Source organism: Lissotriton helveticus, chromosome 7, assembly GCF_964261635.1.
Source record: "Lissotriton helveticus chromosome 7, aLisHel1.1, whole genome shotgun sequence".
Taxonomy (NCBI): domain Eukaryota; kingdom Metazoa; phylum Chordata; class Amphibia; order Caudata; family Salamandridae; genus Lissotriton; species Lissotriton helveticus.
In genome coordinates, this window is record NC_136068.1 from 1,093,260,681 (window position 1) to 1,093,281,381 (window position 20,701).

A 20,701-nucleotide genomic window follows, 5' to 3' on the forward strand; every position below is an offset into this window, starting at 1 on the left:
CTACAAGATGTCAATCAGTCACTTTTAGGACAATGATGCGTGACTCAAACCCTGCGCCTGCTTGAAGCCGACGTACGGCTTGATGCAGCATTGGGGAGATAGGGCACCCCAGAGCATTGCTGGAGCTGCGCCATCGTTGGCACGCAACTCCAGCAATGCGCCGCCTTTACGGCACAGATGCGTAAGGCTTCTGTGACGTTTTGGGCCCATGGTGCGCCACATTGTAAATACGGCGCACCATGGGTGGTGGTGGCATGGCGCACAATTACTGGCATTACGCAGTTCTTTACACTACACTCATACATAATTTCTCAGGCCAATGAAATGAACACAAAATAGAAAACAAATAAGCATAGTAGCAAGGCTACTGAGGAGAGCAGTGCACCTGAAATGCATAGAAGATTTTGAAATATAATTTACCTACAATGTAATCGGCAGCATTATTGCTCTTGGTAAAAAACAAAAATTTGCAATATAATAACACACAGAGCGGGATAAAACAGAGTAGTGATGAAATAGCTAGAAATAGCTACTACTACTCACCAAGCCCGGGGATCTCTACGCCGAGCACGTCCAGCAAGTCGCGTTCCCGGTCCATGAGATCCGTCCAGCGGTGGGTGGCCTGGTTATAGGTGCGCCGGACCCCAGAGTGTTCAAACATGGCCCGGCACACCTTCTCCCACCGCTTCCGGCGCTCCCGGATCCCGTAGCCGGTAGCGATCCTGCCGCCTCCCATGATGGTCTTGGGGAGGCGGCGCTGGACGTGAAAGACTAGTGCGGCCACCTCCTCCGCACTAAAAATCTCCTGAGCTACAACTGTCTCCGCCCTCAAACGCCCGCACGGGAGCCGGGCACGGGGTGCGGGACCCTTCCCCTTTGCGGGCTTCTTCCCGGCTCCCTTTGCCATGGTCTGGGCAGAAAGGAAGCAAAATAAGAAACAAGAAATAGAACAGGGAAGAAGAAAAGAAAAGCGTTTAAAAAAGTCGTTTAAAATGAACAAAAAGTAGCAGAAAACACAAAAATATAGAGCTAGAAAAATAGAGGGATAGATAATGAGTAAAATAGATTAAAAAAAACTTCAAACAAGCAAAGGATGGCAGAGATTAAGAAAGGATACAGAGAGCATGCCCAGAACCATAGCAATGAATGAGAAACAAGATGGCCGCGCCCGTTCACGACCGCGTAGGTAAGTTCGCACGAGATTTTCCTCGCGAACATGTACGAGCGAGCCGCACACTTTGCGAGATTACACATGGCGCCCGGAAACGGAATTACGTCACGCCGCGCCCATGTACGACCGCTAGGGTAACTTCGCAAAAGTTGCGCTACAAGCGGCTTGCGAACATGCAAAAAATCACGCGAACAAACACGCAGCAAAAAACAAATCGTGTATTCGCACGAATTCGCGGCTTCCGAAATCGATCTCGCACTGTGACAATTCTTGCTACTGCATTTCAGGTGGCTCTCATTGGGGCTGCGTGTGTTTTGGCAGCTCTGGTGAGTGTGGCATTACCATTGTCTAGTCTGGACAGAACTAGTGCTTGCATTGCGGTTTTTAGGTCATGTGGAAGTAAGAAGGGCTCCATTTTGTTGAGGAGTTTTAAGCTGTAGAAAGTGCCCTCTGCAATGAACCTTATGTGAGAGCTCATGTTTAGTCTTGAGTCCAGAGAGATCCCCAGACATTTGACTGATTCAGCTAGAGTAAGCTTACAGTACAGGGAGTCCAGGGGCCATATGTAGGAAGCTGTTTAGCGATCGCAAACACCACGATTCGCAAAAATCAGGGTGTATGCGATCGCAAAACAGACTGTTCCTATGTAGGAAAGCTTTCCGCAGCGCAAAAATGGGAATCGCTAATTTAGCGATTACCATTTATGCGTTCAAATGATTCTGCAAATTATCTTGCAAAATCGCAATCTGCGGCACAGCATTTGCGATAATCGCAAATTCCGTTCCCACAAAATGCGAATTTACAAATTGAGATGTAGCAAAAAGTTGCAAATAGCGATTAGACGAAATTTGCAAATTTGGTCTTCTCAATTACCACCAACTCTGAGCAGGTTGTAACCAGGTGCTACCTATTTAAACAGGCGCACAATGCCACTGGGACTTCCCACCATGGCTGGCCTGTATGTGAAAGCCAGGAGGCTGCGAATCAGAGCTGCTGCACAGAGAAGGAGACGTCAGGAAAGGATCTACAGAGCACGCATCACCCTCTTCCAGCGGACCGAGGAGGACATCAATGTGAACTACAAGCTGCGTGCGCCCAGACAGCATCCTGGATTTCATAGAGGAGCTGACACCCATATTTGAAAACCCTACACACAGGGCACACACCATTCCCACCCATGTCCAGGTTCTGTGCTCACTGCACCTCCTGGCATCAGGGAGTTTTCAGGGGGTGATAGCCTCAGCAGGAGGGGTCTCTCAGAGTGCACTTTTGCGCTTCTTCCACGCTTTCCTAGATGCAATGGTTCAGAGGCTGCATCACCACATCCAATTTCCCAGCACACAACAGGCACTAGATCAAACCGAGCAGGAATTCTACCAAATTTCCCAATTCCCCCACATCATTGGCTGCGTAGATGGGACCCATGTCGCACTCTTACCCCCATCACAGAATGAGTATGTGTTTAGGAACAGAAAGTCATATCATTCACTGAACATCCAGGTAGTGTGCAAAATCAAACATATAATCACAGATATAGTGGCAAAATACCCAGGAATCATACATGACTCATTCATGTTTCGCCACTGTGGATTAAATTGCAGACTCACAAATGGCGAGTTTGGAGAGGGATACCTGCTAGGTAAATGCACAGCTTACAAACACACAATCAGTAAAGGTTTGAAGTGGCAGGACAGTATTGAACATAAATCTATTTATACCCTGCAGGTGACTGTGCGTATGCTGTACATGACTACATCCTCACACTGTACCTGAATCCAGCCACAGCATCTGAGCACAGGTACAACAGCGCCCACAGAGCCACAAGGTGTGCCATTGAGAGGACCTTCGGAATCCTTAAGAGCCGTTTCCGCTGCCTCCATAAGAGTGGAGGTGCGCTACAATACAGCCCTGAGACATGTTGCAAAATCGTGGTCGCCTGTGCAATACAACACAACATCGCTCCCAAGAAGGGGACCCCAGTGGATGTGACAGATTCAGACACATCAGATGAGGAGGAACCAGCTCCACATTGCAGACCAGCAGGTGGTGCTGGGGTGGCTGCCGGGTGCCTTAGACGAGATGAGATCACACAAAACTACTTCTAAGGGAGTAATGCCACAGAATGGGGCTAAACTGGGATGTTGATTTCCTTTGCTGCAGGAATACATCTGTTACACAGCGTGCCTTTATTGTGATGCCTTGCACATCTTTGTGCCACAGTACAAGTATTACCATCAGGTAATTAGTCCGTATGGAATGTGTTGCTTCACACATAGCCATGAGTCCCTGATGTTTCTTCACCTCCTATGTGCACACCCTGTTGCCCCTCGCTCAGGCTGCCCACTGACCTCCCTGGAGTCATCATCTACTCTCCCCTTGCGCGCAATCCAGTGTTTGTCTGCTGGAAGTGGTGGAGTGATGCTGCTCCTGCTGGACTGCTCATCCGTATCCATTGTGCTAAGTGTCCCTATGCCACCTGTGGCAGCTGCGCGTATCTGGTCCATGGCATGAGTGACCTGCACCAGGCCCCTGCCCACATCCTGGCAGCAGTGGGCCATCTCATGCTGCATACTGACACATCCTTGGGCCAGCAGGAATGTGGCAGTTGACAGCTCTTTTGTACAAGTCCAGCCGGGTGTGATGACGATGTTTCTCCCTGCGCCTGGCTGCCCTGTCTCTCCTTATCTACCTGCACAGTCCTTCCAATGCACCTGTCATGGCCATTACACCAAGCCGCAACTTTGTCATGTTATGATTGTGTGCCCCCAATTTGCGCTGTATTGACCTTATTCCTTTCGCTTGCAGGTGCTGTGCTTTCAGCATGCTGCCTTGAAGGCCAGAAAACACTGTGTCTTCATCGACAGGAGCAGTGCTGGTGGAGGACCGTGCCCTGCATCTTCACCCACTCCCTTCTCTGGATTGTACAGGGGACTGTGTTGTCAGCAGTCCTGAACGCTGCCTCTGGACTGGCTGTGCCTCTCCTACTGTGTCTGTTACCTCTGCCTCCAACAGTGGAAGTGGTGGCACTATGTTGTGCCATCTGCCTGGCGTAGGGTTTGTTGGTCTCGCTGCGCCCTTCTCCTCCTGCCCTGCCTCGTCCTCATTTTCTGGTGTGTCCACCCCTTCTGCCACGGTTTCCTGTGTTGTTGCTGGTGCTGTGAATTTAAATGCACACATTCATTCTGTGTCCTGTCTCACATTTGTTATGCATTAAAGTTTACAATTTTCATTTCACATGAGTACTATCTGTCTGTTTTTTTCATTTCCTGGATCACTCATTCCTATTCCACCTTGCTATATCTCACTGGTCCAGGTATCAGTGCATGTGACTACATCTCCCATATTGCATTTCTGGGTGTGCTCATGGACATGTACTGGAGTTGCACTCAGGTTGGGTGTCTGGGGGAGTAAGTGGTTTGGGTATGTATCAGGGGGTTTTGGCATGCATCTTACCTTGTCTGGTGTCTGTGTGTTCTGAGCTGTCCAGGTCAGCCACGCCACTCACACTTTCAGGCTGAAGGGTGCCCTCCACCAGCTCCTCCAGGGGCGTTGTGTCTTGTGCTGTCGACGTCCCACCACCGGTCTGTTTGGCCTCAGCCAATCTTGTAGCCACCCTCTCCTTTGACCTTTGCCGCATGTGGTACCACATTTTTCTGAGGTCTTCGACTAAACAATGTGTGACGCCAATTGCATTTACTTTTTCCTGGATGTCAGTCCATATTTTTATTTTTCTTGCCTCTGGCACACGTAGTGAACTTTTTCCAAATAGGAAGTCATGGCTGCTGACTATTTCCTGGGTGAGGACCTCCAGCTCCCTTTCACTAAATTTTTGTTTCCTCTTTCTAGGATTTTCTTCCTGCTGCTTCTCATTCCCCTGGGACTCCATTTCTCCTGCTTTCAGTTGCTGAGCACAAATCTCCAACCCTCCTCATAGGCTCTCACTCAGCTTCTGGCAATCAGGTGCAGCATGGACAGTCACACTTTCTGGTTGTGATGTCATCATTCTGCACCTGAATTGCAGATTCCCGGATTTGCGATTCCTTAATTGCGATATCGTAATTAAGGAATCGCAATTTGAGTAATCGCTATGTAATTCTGCACATTTTTGGGAATCGTTATTTTTGGCGATATTTTACCTACATCATAATTTGCGATTCTCAAAATGCGATTCGTGAAAAATGGCTATTTCAGAATCGCAAATTCATTCTTACCTACATATGGCCCTAGGATATTTATCCATTCTTGGATCTGTGGAGGGTGGTTGTGATTAGAGAAGACAAGAATTACAGTTTTTCTTGATTTTGAGGTGGTTGTGTGATAGCCAGTTTTGTACTTTTTCGAGAGTGCAGTTAAGTTGGTGAAGTTTGTTCAGAGTTGACATTTCTAGGTAGAGCTGGTTGTCGTCAGCATAAAGGTGATAGGACATATTTTCTTGTTTTAGAATGATAGTGACCGGTTCCATGTAAATGTTGAAGAGTGTGGGAGAGAGGTGTGAGCCTTGTGGGACACCTCAGGATATGGGTGAAATGTCAGACATCAAGTTCTTGTTTGTATTAGTTGGAATCGGTTATGCAAAATGAGGTGAACCATTTCAGAACATTGCCAGCTCAGACGCGTTGTTGCAGGGCATCCAAAAGTAACTTGTGATCTACGGTTTCAAGAGCTGCTCATATGTCAGGATGACGAGCAGGAAGCATCTGATCGTCTCTAGGGATTTATGAATGTCATCTGTTAATTTGTTATGTTCAGTATAGCTGTTTCAGTGCTGCATTCCTTCCTGAAACCTGACTGGTGTAAGATGAGAAGTAGAGGACTTGGTTGAATCGGAGAGAACACATTTCTCAAGGATTTTTGCTAGGAATGGAAGGTTGGTGATGGGTCTGTTATTCTTGGGATTGTTCGGGTCTGCGTCAGGGTTTTTTTTAGAAGGGGGTGATTTGGCCTTGTTTAAGGCAATCGGGCATCAGCCCGTTTTACAGTGAGCTCTTTATGATCTTGGGGCCATAGAGGGGTGAAGGTGAGGATGAAGCTTTTAGCCAGGGAAGCAAGGAGTGGGTCTGCGTAGTGGGGGGAGGGTTTGGATTTAGGAATCACCTTGGAGACGTCCTTCTCTGTGAGAGGTATGAAAGCCTTCCAACTCTTGGGTGTTGAGGAGGGCCTTGGAAATTGCTTTATATGGGTAGTTATAGGGGGAGGGGCCTCAGTTTTGGGGATCGAGGAGTTATCTAGGGTTGTGTTTATCTCCGTCGTGAGCGAAGAGTTGCTCGGTTGAGGCGGTGGGTGATAATCCAGGGAAAGCTCTACCTTAGTGATATTCTCATTGAACAATTTGGCCAGGTTGTCACACTGTAGCTTTGAGGCAGGGGGATTTTCTTTGGTGGGTTTAGAGCTTTGTTGTCGGATGATGTTGAAAAGTTCTTTTGGCAGTGTTTTGCTTTGTCTAGGGCACTCCAGAAGAAGGTGGCTTTCTCTTTGGGGATGTGTTTTTGTAGCTCCAGCATTCTATTCTGAGCTAGTAAAGGTTGGTTATGAATGGGTTTACTCTCCAAAGTCTTTCAGCAGCTCTTACTTGTCTTCTTTCAGGGTTGAGGTCTTTGTTGAACCAGGAACTTGGAGGGGTGTCTCTGACCCTTTTCAGTTTCAGCGGCGCTAGTTGATCCAGGGCAGTTTTCAGCTTCGGGTTATAGAAAGTAGTGAGCTCCTCTATATTGAGGTTGTCTGTGAGAGGCGAGAGTAGGGATGACATTTTTTCTTCCAAGTCAGAGGGATTAGATTGAGGTTTCTGCGCCATTAATGGGTAATACGAGATCAGTTAGGAGGCCCTGTAGTTTGGTTGGTGTCAAACAGAATGATGTGGCGGTCAGACCAGTTGACTGGGAGAATATTGTTTATGCTTATTAATTCATTTTGGACTATGCCAGCATCTTAGGTAGAGCCTGTGCTGTGGATTTGTCCCTTGCGGTGTTGGGTAAGATCTTTGTTCAGTAGGAGTTCATTTAATTAATGCATTAATTTGAATTTAAATTTAATTTGAATTTAAAAAGTTGTGTTAAGCGCACGACTACCGGGCGGTTTCTTGGCGCTGAAGGATGCAAACCCTGAGAACAGGAGTATAAGTACTTAAAGCGGGAAGGCCTGTAAGAAGAGAAAAGTTTTGAGCGCCCTTCGGAACTCAGGATAGGTAGCGGTAGACCTGATGGTGAAAGGAAGAGAGTTCCAAAAAGTAGGAGCAAGGACAGAAAACTTCATTCCCCCCGATTTGATCTTCCTAAACCGGGGTACAGACAGAAGAGATTGGGTGGAAGAGCGCAGCTCTCTGCTGGGGGCGTAAACTTTAATTTCAGAATTGATGAAAGCTGGGGCAGTCCCAGCACGGGCCTGGAAAGTCATACAGCCCATCTTGAAGAGGGCGCGTTCTCTAATGGGAAGCCAGTGCAGGGCCCTAAGTAGGGGGGTGACATGATGGGATTTGGGAAGGCCATAGTTAAGAAGGGCAGCTTGGTTTTGAACCAATTGGAGACGCCGAAGGGCATAGGCAGGAACGCCATTGTACAGGATGTTGCCATAGTCCAGGCGTGATAGGACCATGGCTAAGCATGGGTGTAAAATCCGTTCCGCTCGCGGAATTTGCGGATTTTCGGTAAATTCGCAATCCGCGAACTCTAGCGAATTTGCCGAAAATCCGTCAATTCGCACGCGGCGGATTTATTTGCTTGGTGATACAATATTGCGGCGCGCGGCGTGGCGCACGGCGTACACTTTCCGTCATTCAGCGTTTGCCGAGTTGTTTTTCTCGATATTTTGCGAGTGCTGCGCCATTTTGGATCATGCTGCGGGATCCCGCGGGAGTTGGCGCCCGCGAATACGTAATCGCGGCTTGCCACCTTACCTTGCACAGCACGCATCGCGAGAGTTCGCAATTGCGAACACGTAGGTGCGGCGGGCAGGAACAATCTCGCACTCGCGAAATAGAGATTTTGCAATTCTGCACAAGAAATCCACCAGCAAACAGCATAAACCTTCAGAAAATGATGATTTTTATCAGAATCACTCCTCAGGTTGACATTTGCCTGCACTTTTTTTTGCAAGGAGTCCATTTTTGGGGAGGGGGGGGAGGAAGTGCCACACAGTCTCCAACTTCCTGTTCCTGTCCAGCAGGCTCCTCCCAGTGCTTTCTTCATGTGCTGGTCACTTTCATTTGGACCTTGACCTGGAAGGATTACTTTTTGTGGGTGCTGCTGGATATTTGGATTTGAGGCCTTTTTGACTTTCTTTGGATCACTTTTGGATTAGAAATCAACTTTCACAAGTAAGTTTGTTTGGGGCATTACAGTTGCTGCAACTACAATTTTGGAACTTTTTCATAACATTAAATAATATATATTGTGGGTAGCCACAGTATCCAGTAGGACCAGGGTTGGTTATGGGTGCATGATACAACTGTTTTGTTGAATTTAAACATCATTGAGGCCATGGATGGGCTGGGATTGTGCTTAATTTTGTGTTTTTTGTCGATTTTTTGGGGCTGCTGTTGGGGCCTTTTGCCCAGGGGTAGTGAGTGGTGTATGGACTGAGTCTGCCTGTGGGGTCTCACTCTCTTTAATGTAAACATCCTGGATGGCATTGGATTGTGGTGATTTTTGTGTGTTTTTCGTTTTTTTTTGGGTGCTACTGTTGATTTGGACTGGCTATGTGGGTGGTGGTGGTGGCCATCTTGAGTGCTGGTACAGGCAACATGTGCTTGGGGTGCAAGGGGCCATTTTGAAGAGAGGCAGTGTCTGAGGCCTGCACTTATTTTGCCTAGCTTTCATCCATTATGCCCAGGGGTAGTGAGTGGTGCATGGGCCTAGTCTTTCTGTGGGGTGTCGTCTTGAATTTAAACACCATTGAGGCCATGGATGGGCTGGGATTGTGCTGAATTTTGTGTTTTTTGTCTTTTTTTGGGGCTGCTGGTGGGGCCTTTTGCCCAGGGGTAGTGAGTGGTGCATGGGCCTAGTCTTTCTGTGGGGTGTCTTCTTGAATTTAAACACCATTGAGGCCATGGATGGGCTGGAATTGTGCTGAATTTTGTGTTTTTTGTCGTTTTTTTGGGGCTGCTGGTGTGGCCTTTTGCCCAGGGGTAGTGAGTGGTGCATGGGCCTAGTCTTTCTGTGGGGTGTCTTCTTGGATTTAAACACCATTGAGGCCATGGATGGGATGGGATTGTGCTGAATTTTGTGGTTTTTGTCGATTCTTTTGGGGCTGCTGTTGGGGCCTTTTGCCCAGGGGTAGTGAGTGGTGCATGGACTGAGTCTGCCTGTGGGGTCTCACTCTCTTTAATGTAAACATCCTGGATGGCATTGGATTGTGGTGATTGTTGTGTGTTTTTCATTTTTTTTGGGGTGCTACTGTTGATTTGGACTGGCTATGTGGGTGGTGGTGGTGGCCATCTTGTGTGCTGGTACAGGCAACATGTGCTTGGGGTGCAACGGGCCATTTTGAAGAGAGGCAGTGTCTGAGGCCTGCACTTATTTTGCCTAGCTTTCATCCATTATGCCCAGGGGTAGTGAGTGGTGCATGGGCCTAGTCTTTCTGTGGGGTGTCTTCTTGAATTTAAACACCATTGAGGCCATGGATGGGCTGGGATTGTGCTGAATTTTGTGTTTTTTGTCGTTTTTTTGGGGCTGCTGGTAGGGCCTTTTGCCCAGGGGTAGTGAGTGGATGCATGGGCCTAGTCTTTCTGTGGGGTGTCTTCTTGGATTTAAACACCATTGAGACCATGGATGGGCTGGGATTGTGCTGAATGTTGTGGTTTTTGTTGATTTTTTTGGGGCTGCTGTTGGGGCCTCTTGCCCAGGGGTAGTGAGTGGTGCATGGACTGAGTCTGCCTGTGGGGTCTCACTCTCTTTTGTAAACATCCTGGATGGCATTGGATTGTGATGATTTTTGTGTGTTTTTCGTTTTTTTTGGGGTGCTACTGTTGATTTGAACTGGCCATGTGGGTGGTGGTGGTGGCCATCTTGAGTGCTGGTAGAGGCAACATGTGCTTGGGGTGCAAGGGGCCATTTTGAAGAGAGGCAGTGTCTGAGGCCTGCACTTATTTTGCCTAGCTTTCATCCATTATGCCCAGGGGTTGTGAGTGGTGCATGGGCCTAGTCTTTCTGTGGGGTGTCTTCTTGAATTTAAACACCATTGAGGCCATGGATGGGCTGGGATTGTGCTGAATTTTGTCGTTTTTTGTCGTTGTTTTGGAGCTGCTGGTGGGGCCTTTTGCCCAGGGGTAGTGAGTGGTGCATGGGCCTAGTCTTTCTGTGCGGTGTCTTCTTGGATTTAAACACCATTGAGGCCATGGATGGGCTGGGATTGTGCTGAATTTTGTGGTTTTTGTCGATTTTTTGGGGGCTGCTGTTGGGGCCTTTTGCCCAGGGGTAGTGAGTGGTGCATGGACTGAGTCTGCCTGTGGGGTCTCACTCTCTTTAATGTAAACATCCTGGATGGCATTGGATTGTGGTGATTTTTGTGTGTTTTTCGTTTTGTTTTGGGGTGCTACTGTTGATTTGGGCTGGCTATGTGGGTGGTGGTGGTGGCCATCTTGAGTGCTGGTACAGGCAACATGTGCTTGGGGTGCAAGGGGCCATTTTGAAGAGAGGCAGTGTCTGAGGCCTGCACTTATTTTGCCTAGCTTTCATCCATTATGCCCAGGGGTAGTGAGTGGTGCATGGGCCTAGTCTTTCTGTGGGGTGTCTTCTTGAATTTAAACACCATTGAGGCCATGGATGGGCTGGGATTGTGCTGAATTTTGTGTTTTTTGTCGGTTTTTTTGGGCTGCTGGTGGGGCCTTTTGCCCAGGGGTAGTGAGTGGTGCATGGGCCTAGTCTTTCTGTGGGGTGTCTTCTTGAATTTAAACACCATTGAGGCCATGGATGGGCTGGGATTGTGCTGAATTTTGTGTTTTTTGTCGTTTTTTTGGGGCTGCTGGTGTGGCCTTTTGCCCAGGGGTAGTGAGTGGTGCATGGGCCTAGTCTTTCTGTGGGGTGTCTTCTTGGATTTAAACACCATTGAGGCCATGGATGGGATTGTGCTGAATTTTGTGGTTTTTGTCGATTCTTTTGGGGCTGCTGTTGGGGCCTTTTGCCCAGGGGTAGTGAGTGGTGCATGGACTGAGTCTGCCTGTGGGGTCTCACTCTCTTTAATGTAAACATCCTGGATGGCATTGGATTGTGGTGAGTTTTGTGTGTTTTTCGTTTTTTTTGGGGTGCTACTGTTGATTTGGACTGGCTATGTGGGTGGTGGTGGTGGCCATCTTGAGTGCTGGTACAGGCAACATGTGCTTGGGGTGCAACGGGCCATTTTGAAGAGAGGCAGTGTCTGAGGCCTGCACTTTTTTTGCCTAGCTTTCATCCATTATGCCCAGGGGTAGTGAGTGGTGCATGGGCCTAGTCTTTCTGTGGGGTGTCTTCTTGAATTTAAACACCATTGAGGCCATGGATGGGCTGGGATTGTGCTGAATTTTGTGTTTTTGTCGGTTTTTTTGGGCTGCTGGTGGGGCCTTTTGCCCAGGGGTAGTGAGTGGGGCATGGGCCTAGTCTTTCTGTGTGGAGTCTTCTTGGATTTAAACACCATTGAGGCCATGGATGGGCTGGGATTGTGCTGAATTTTGTGGTTTTTGTCGATTTTTTTGGGGCTGCTGTTGGGGCCTTTTGCCCAGGGGTAGTGAGTGGTGCATGGGCCTCGTCTTTCTGTGGGTTGTCTTCTTGAATTTAAACACCATTGAGGCCATGGATGGGCTGGGATTGTGCTGATTTTTGTGTTTTTTTCGACTTTTTGGGGTGTATAACTGATGTTCCTCTGTCTTCCATTGCTTGTAGGTGCACAAGAGAACCACCAGTGCCAGGAAGAAGTCCTGCTGCGGTGTGTGCAGCACAACGTCACGTGTGGCCACAGACAACTCTGCAACTTGTGCAACTGCGGCCTGCTGTTCAGAGTGACATCTGAAGAAGATGGCCCCAAAAAAAGTTGCCCGTAGCTCCTCTAGCAAGAAAGTTGCCAGTAAGGAGCAGAAGAAGCAAGTGGCGCCACTTACCAAGGAGACTGGTGTGATGACGACCGCCACATTTTTTTGGGGAAAAAAAAGTACGCCTGCTGCAGCAGCGGGGTCTGCTGGGGACCAAGCTGGGAGCAGCACCTCCGCTCCATTGGGCTCAGTGCCACCACCACTACGCCAACTTAGGTCCAAGCCCTTGAGTGCTGCAGAGGCAGCCAGTATAGTTGTTCAATCACCATCGACCAGTGATGTTGGCTCATCGCAAGAAAGTAGCAGCAATGTCCCTCAATCAACACAGGTTGTTGTAACTCATCTGACGAGTGTTGAACAACCACAGCCGCAACAACAATCACATGTGCAAGTACAAGCCCAAGTACATGTGGAAGGAGAGGCGGCGCAAGGAGAGGAGCAAGCAGAGGTGCATGGAGGGGCACAACAAGTGGCCACAATAGTTGTTCCTCCAGAAGTAGGGGCACATCTGGAAATCGACAATCAAGCTGAGGTATCATTCGAGGAAGCCACTCCTCCTGATGATCATTCATTGTCTTCCACATCCCGAGCAAGGAAAAGATCAAGGGTGTTGGTGTCTACATCTTCTTCAAGCCCACCTCCTTCTGATGATATGGATCTTACTTGGGAACCAGCACCACTGCCGTCTGAGAGTGAGGTTGAGGAGGCACACCATGATCTGACAAAGGTAGCTAAGCGTAAAAGGAAGGTCGTCGAAACTCTCAAAGTTATGGCGTGTGATGACGCTCAACAAGAAGTGGCGTATACTCCTGCTGCTGAAGACTCTTACGACGACGACGCAGTCATCATCACTAACGTCACTGAAGCCCCAGCGGGCATGCAGCAAACAGACATTTTGACCCTAGCCCGACAGGCTGCTGAGCGTGATGATGAAGTCAACGAGGAGGCAATGGGAACACCAGAATCACTGATGTTAACTAGTACACCACAACGTACCGCTTCCATATTTCTTACTCGCCAGAAAGGACCTCCATCCACCTCGACCTCAATTAGTGGTGGTGAAAGTGCACAACATAGTAAAGTTCAGCAATACACATCCTCCACTTCATCTGGCCTTAGCAGAACGGCCACCACCAGTATCGCCTCCTCCGGCCCCCACAGACATTTCAAGTCCGCAGTCAGGGACTTCTTTAGTGTTTCCACAAAAAGGGAAAACATAGCCATTTGTAGCATTTGTAAGCTTGCAGTTAGTCGTGGTAAGCTTGGTACCAACTATGGGACTGGAGGCCAGAGAGGTCATCTTGAGAGACAGCACACTGTCCAATGGTTTGCGCACCTAGAGGAGATCAAGAAAGCCCGAATTGCAAGTCGAGAAAACGTTGATGTTCCATCTGATGATGACGAGGAGGAAGAAGCGTCACACGCTTCACTTACACCCAGTACCCCTGTCAGCACACCCCCTGTGAGCCACACTAAGAGTGTGGGACAGAGTGAGACACCAATGCGAAAAAGTTCATCAGCGAGCGTAACTGGGTCGAAGAAGTCATCATCATCCCGTAAAATGGTCCAGGGCAACATTAAAACAATGTTGTTTTCAGACGCGCCATATGACCGCAACCACCCAATGGTGCGTCTGTATAACACTAAGCTGGCTAAAATGCTAGCGCTGGATCTTCTCCCTTTTTCTTTTGTAGAAGGGGTTGGTTTTCTCGAATTAGTGGCAGCGCTCTGCCCTAAATGGAAGGTTCCTAGTCGGTACTATTTTGCCCGAGTTGCGGTTCCAGCACTACATGAAGATGTGCTGGAGGTGATTGGGGCAGCTTTGCAGAAGAGTGCTGTTCACACTATACATCTCACAACAGACATGTGGACCAGTGGCGCAGGCACTGATTACATGTGCATCACTGCACACTGGGTCTCTTTTTCAGGGGTTAAAGCAAAGCTAAACGCAGGTGCTGACCTGGACCAAGTTTTTAAAGCTGCTCGGAAACATGCAACACTAGCCATGTTTGGCTTGGAGAAACGTCATACAGCACAAAACATTTTGAATGGGTTCAACACAAAGGTCTTTCACTGGCTGTCTCCAAAAAAACGCGGCATTGGTTATGTTTCCACGGATAATGGCGCCAATGTAGTTAAGGTCATGGAACTGGGTGACTATTTCAGAGTGCCGTGTTTGGCGCACTGTATAAACCTGGTTGTTAAAAAATTCTTGGATAAAGAAAGTCCAGCATGCCAGTTAGTGGTCACCTGCCGAAAAATGTGCAATCATTTCAGCCACTCTTTTAAGGCCCAGAAGCATCTGAGGAGCCTGCTACATGAACGTCGAATGCCAGTGAAAGCACTCATCCAGGAGGTGCCAACACGTTGGAACTCAACCTTCTACATGCTTGAGCGTTTGTATGAGCAGTTTACGGTACTCGATCAGTATTTCTTAACAATGGGTACAGCTGTGAAGGAGGACCTGAGGTTAAATGCGGCGCAATGGGAGCTAGTTAAAAGCCTGACAGACATGCTTCGTCCTTTTGAGTTCTTCACGCGGGCAGTCAGCAGGGAGGACTGTAATTTGGGAAAAGCTATCCCATTGTTGCGCATGCTGGAGCACAAACTGAAGGCGGTGTCTTCAAAGTTTCAAAACGATGAAGAAAAGCAAGAAGCTTTTGTTTTGGCGGAGAAATTATTAGAGCGTCTACGTGGCGATGAACGTCTTCAAAAGATCCACTCAGAACAGCATTACATTTGTGCTACTATTTCGCATCCACGCTACAAAAAGGCGCTGGCAGGCTCTGCATTATTTCCTTTTAGTGATGAAGATGCTACAAAGTACAAACGTTGGGTAGCCTGGTCAGCCATCAGGTTTGAAAGAGAACGGAAGCAAATTGAAGGAAAAGGCAGTACATCAGCATCAGCAGGCCATCCCCAGTCAGAAGACTCCACTTCTGCACCTGTGGCTGTGGCAGAAGTGACCTCTCAGCCGTTAAAGACACCGGCAACCGCATCATCTGCACCAGACACAACAGAAATATCGGGTAATGAAGAGGATTGGCTAGCTGAGATTGGTTATGGTTCTGAAAAGGTCCGAGCGAAAATTCAGCAAAGTGGAGGAATTGTGGAGAACTTTGAGTCGATGGTGCAGGACTATCTGAATGACTCAACAGAGGTCTATGTTAATGCTGACCCATTGGCGTATTGGCATGGGAAAAAAGAATTGTGGCCAGAGATCTCCCGCCTGGCTATACATTACTTGTCTTGCCCACTCGCAAATGTGTCTTCTGAACGTGTTTTCAGTGCTGCTGGTGGCATTGTAACTTGCAAACGGACCCGCCTCTCGCCCAAAAATGTGGAGATATTGACAATGATCAAGATGAATGAGCACCTCATACCACCAGATTTCAAAGTACCAGATCGCACGACGCAAGAAGACGAGGAGGACAGCAACTTAGATGAGGGAATTTCTTCTGTGTTAGGTGACACTGACCTACTCCTGCCTGATGATTTCGCAGAGTATGAGGACGAATTCTTCTTCCCTGACACCGAGGCCTGAAAATGAGCCAATGAATTCAGACATTTTCTTTTTCGTACTTATTGACTTTTATTCCTGTGTTTCTGTCTTTCTTTGTTTTGCACAAGTTAATATAATTAAAACTTTAATCACCTGTACTTTTGCTTTTTGGCTGTTTGGGGGTCTTCTCTACTTGTTTTCGCCTGGGTTGGCGGCTCTGGGGCCATTGCTGGGAAGGTCTAATACCGGATAAAACTGGTTTAAACAACATCCATGAGGAAAAAAGGTTTTTCCTTTTCTGACTTTTCGCTCAATGTAGCGTTTTCAGGGGCCTGTTTGGGGGGCTTCCTGGTGTTTGTGGGTGGGTTTCGGGGTCTGGGAGCACTACTGGGTATGGATAGTTTAGATAGCAAGAGGTTTGAAGGAAATCCATGGAGGCAGAGGGGAGTTAATGCCTAGCTGCAGAGCGCGCGCTGAGTGATTTTGGAAATTTTCACAAAAGTGACTAAGTCCACATTTTTGTACTTTTGCTTTTTGGCTGTTTGGGGGTCTTCTACTTGTTTTCGCCTGGGTTGACGGCTCTGGGGCCATTGCTGGGAAGGTCTAATACCGGATAAAACTGGTTTAAACAACATCCATGAGGAAAAAAGGTTTTGCCTTTTCTGACTTTTCGCTCAATGTAGCGTTTTCAGGGGCCTGTTTGGGGGGCTTCCTGGTGTTTGTGGGTGGGTTTCGGGGTCTGGGAGCACTACTGGGTATGTATAGTTTAAATAGCAAGAGGTTTGAAGGAAATCCATGGAGGCAGAGGGGAGTTAGGGCCTAGCTGCAGAGCGCGCGCTGAGTGATTTTGGAAATTTTCACAAAAGTGACTAAGTCCACATTTTTGTACTTTTGCTTTTTGGGTGCTTGGGGGTCTTCTACTTGTTTTCGCCTGGGTTGACGGCTCTGGGGCCATTGCTGGGAAGGTCTAATACTGGATAAAACTGGTTTAAACAACATCCATGAGGAAAAAAGGTTTTGCCTTTTCTGACTTTTCGCTCAATGTAGCGTTTTCAGGGGCCTGTTTGGGGGTCTTCCTGGTGTTTGTGGGTGGGTTTCGGGGTCTGGGAGCACTACTGGGTATGGATAGTTTAGATAGCAAGAGGTTTGAAGGAAATCCATGGAGGCAGAGGGGAGTTAGGGCCTAGCTGCAGAGCGCGCGCTGAGTGATTTTGGAAATTTTCACAAAAGTGACTAAGTCCACATTTTTGTACTTTTGCTTTTTGGCTGTTTGGGGGTCTTCTACTTGTTTTCGCCTGGGTTGACGGCTCTGGGGCCATTGCTGGGAAGGTCTAATACCGGATAAAACTGGTTTAAACAACATCCATGAGGAAAAAAGGTTTTGCCTTTTCTGACTTTTCCCTCAATGTAGCGTTTTCAGGGGCCTGTTTGGGGGGCTTCCTGGTGTTTGTGGGTGGGTTTCGGGGTCTGGGAGCACTACTGGGTATGGATAGTTTAGATAGCAAGAGGTTTGAAGGAAATCCATGGAGGCAGAGGGGAGTTAGGGCCTAGCTGCAGAGCGCGCGCTGAGTGATTTTGGAAATTTTCACAAAAGTGACTAAGTCCACATTTTTGTACTTTTGCTTTTTGGCTGTTTGGGGGTCTTCTACTTGTTTTCGCCTGGGTTGACGGCTCTGGGGCCATTGTTGGGAAGGTCTAATACCGGATAAAACTAGTTTAAACAACATCCATGAGGAAAAAAGGTTTTGGCACTTTTTGTAACTTAGGGTTCGTTAGGGTTAGCCCTAGCAGCAGGATTGCCTGTGTTTGGGTGTTCTTGATTTTTGCAACTGAGTTCTGGGGTTTTAGAGCACTCGTGGGAATGTGTAATTTTTGTTGCAAGCGATTTGAAGAAAATCCATGGTGGGAAAGGGGGGATCACTTACTCGGTGAGAGGCACTTACTGTTGAAAACATTTAGCCATTTACACTTAAAGGAAGAAAATGACACAGACTTAAGTTTCAGGAAAACTAACTTACTGTTAAACCACCACCCACCAGACTCTTAACCAGTAGTATGGTGGGAAAGGGGGGAATTGGCATAGTTAAAGAAAGCCTTTGCCACTATTGTTAACTTAGGGCTCGTTAGGGTTAGCAGTATTTCTATTGCATGTGTTTGGGTGGGGGGGCTTTCGAGTCTTGGAGCGATGCTGGCTATGGATACTTTTGCTTGCTTGCAAGTGGTTTGGAAATACAATCCACGGTGGGTAAGGGGGTATTTGGGCCTACTTTTACTTTCAAAGTACGTTTTGTCACCAGTTTTCTGCTAGGCCTCTTTTTTTGAGATCTGATTGGGGGTCTTCTACATTTTTGCGACTGGCTTTAGTAAGGGTCTGGGTGGGAGGCGGGATAACTGCTGGGAAGGTCTAATTTTGTTCTAAAAAACAGTTTACAGTACACCTAGCTTGAGGGGAAAGATCCGCTAAATTAATTTGCCCATACTTATTTATCCTTCAAAAGGTGACTCAGACAGAGTACGCACTTTCAAAAATATTGTACTGTCTATTTGGAAAATCAAAGTGTGACTTTTTGCACTACACAGCATACACACATTGTATTTATTTATCAGTGGTGTTGTAATAGCACTTCCTATTTTTCGTTCAATAATTACAGGCCGGGTTTCAGTCTGTGCAATGGGGAAAAAAGGATGGAGTCAGGCTTCACATTAGCGAGCCGCAATTCAGCATCCGCCAGGCAAGCAGTGGACAGGGTGTCTTCTGGTCACCAACATTGATGGACGAAGCGTCAGCTGGAATGGAGGAGTGCCGCTAATAAGAGGAATTGTTTGCTGCATGCAACTTACTTACCAAATTCAACAGGACAACTTCAACAACATACAGATACAGTTTCCATTGTTTTCTTCTATGAGTGTGACTCCATTTCTTGGATCTCTCTCTGCTTCTAAATTGATCCCTACAGCCATTCTATAGGTTTTAGTTCGGCTAATTTTTAAACCTAATTTAATGTAAGAATAAGAAGTGTTTCTCTGAGTGCAGAGATAGGCAAGTGAAAACGCTGCAGCCCTGTACTGTCGCATTCTAGTACTACTTACTTTTCAGTAACAATGCATGCAGTAGGGCATGCACTTCCTTTATGTCACTTAAAAAGATTTATGGTTAGCTTTGTACCCAAAGATTTCTTTATCTTGAATTATTGTTTGTCCATGCTGTGCTTTTTTTTTTCTCTCAACAAAACCTACCCAAAAAGAAACCCCCATTCCAATCCATTTTCCAAACCGTAACCCTCTTCCCCCGGGCTGTGTGGTTTTGCTTGATGTGTGACTAAATGACATCAATAATTCCACACACTTGCTGGGGAGGATAAGGTCATAGCAACAGGCTGGTGAAGGAATCCGAGGATATATTCTAGACTTATTTAGCTTCAGTACTATTTCTTGTAGTAGTAGCCAATGACAAAGAAATTCAACGCAAGTACTAGTTATACTTTCAATACTTTACGATTTGTTAGGCTCTGTGTGGCACTGTTCTAGTGTACTGTCACCTGCTATATTCTCTATCGTACCGTTGTAATGCTCCAGTAAGGACAAACCAGGTTTCATTTTCTTTTTTTCCATAGGCATGCAACTGCCACTGTGTCACACCACTAGTACCACCGCAATGAGGACATTTCATCCGCCCAGGATTGCCAACCTTAATCGCCATTTCCCGTGGAGCCAGCCCTGGGCCTAGCCCTGCTTTCAAACACAAATTACAGGTAAGATAAGCGTTTGGTGGGAGGTAGTATAATGGAGTATTAGGAATAGACGAGAGATTGACGGTAGTACTACTAAAGTCCTAGGACTCTTCAGGAAAACAAACTTACTGTTAAACCCCCACCCACCAGACTCAAAAGCAGTAAAAAACAGGTATGGTCAGATAAAGTTTCAAAAAGTATATTTTTGTAGCCCTAACAAAATAATCTCCCGCAAGACCCTCCCTAACCCCAAAGATTGCCCTTCAAAAGTCCCACAACCCAACTCCCAATTCCCACCCCCCAAAAGTCTCTAAAAAAGGGGCAAGGGACACTACACTACGGGAGGGTGCTGTTGACTTTAGCGGCCAGGGCATCATACTCCTTGCGGAGGGTGGCATGGTCGAAGCGGAGGCCCTCCACCAAGTTCTTATAGGTATGGACCTCCTGCTCCAGGTAGGAAACTCTTAGGGATAAGCGGCGCTGGCGTGCCTTGCAACTCCTGTGGGGGGCAGCTGCTGTCTTTGCTGCTCGGCGGTGGCGGTTGGCTTTGGTAGCCCGGCTCCGTACCGCTGGAGCACTGCGCTGGCTGGCAGCCCGTGGGTGCACGGAGGAGGATGCAGCTGTCCCAGTGGATGTTGTTGTTGTACCGGTAGACTGCGTCTCCTCCTCCTCCATGGCCACCAGCCACCGATATTCGGCGACAGTGGCATCCAGCCTCCGTTGCCGGGACATTTGAGCCAGCTCCCTCCTTGATGATCTTCTGGTTGATTTGGAAGGAGCAACTATATGAAGAAAGAAAGACATAGTCTGTAACCAATGCTCCTTAAGATTAACACAAAATGATTGAGCAGAAAGTTGTGTCACAGTACAAGTAGCAAATTGAAAGCACAGTACATAACTATTGAGGACAGTATCTATCTAACCTCCCACTTCTTCATCCTTGCTCTAACATTAGTGGGAGTTTAAGGAACAAATTCTACAAGCACTATGGACTTCCATTACAGTCGACTATGACAGTACACCAGTCTTATTCTTCTTCTTCTCTCTTGTTTAGGAAAATTGGTACGTTATCTTATGCAATTTACATTTACATTACATTTACACATTTACAAGCCGGCATAATGCCAGCGCAGTGAACTTGCACCCGAGAAAAACAGACGCACAACATGATGAGTGAGACAGACTTGCGTTACTGTACCGGTCCAGTACATGCAGGTGGTGAAGCTCTTACTTTTCTATTACGGGTAAGCATGGGCGTAAAATCCGCTCCGCTCGCGGATTTTTCGGATTTTCGGCAAATTCGC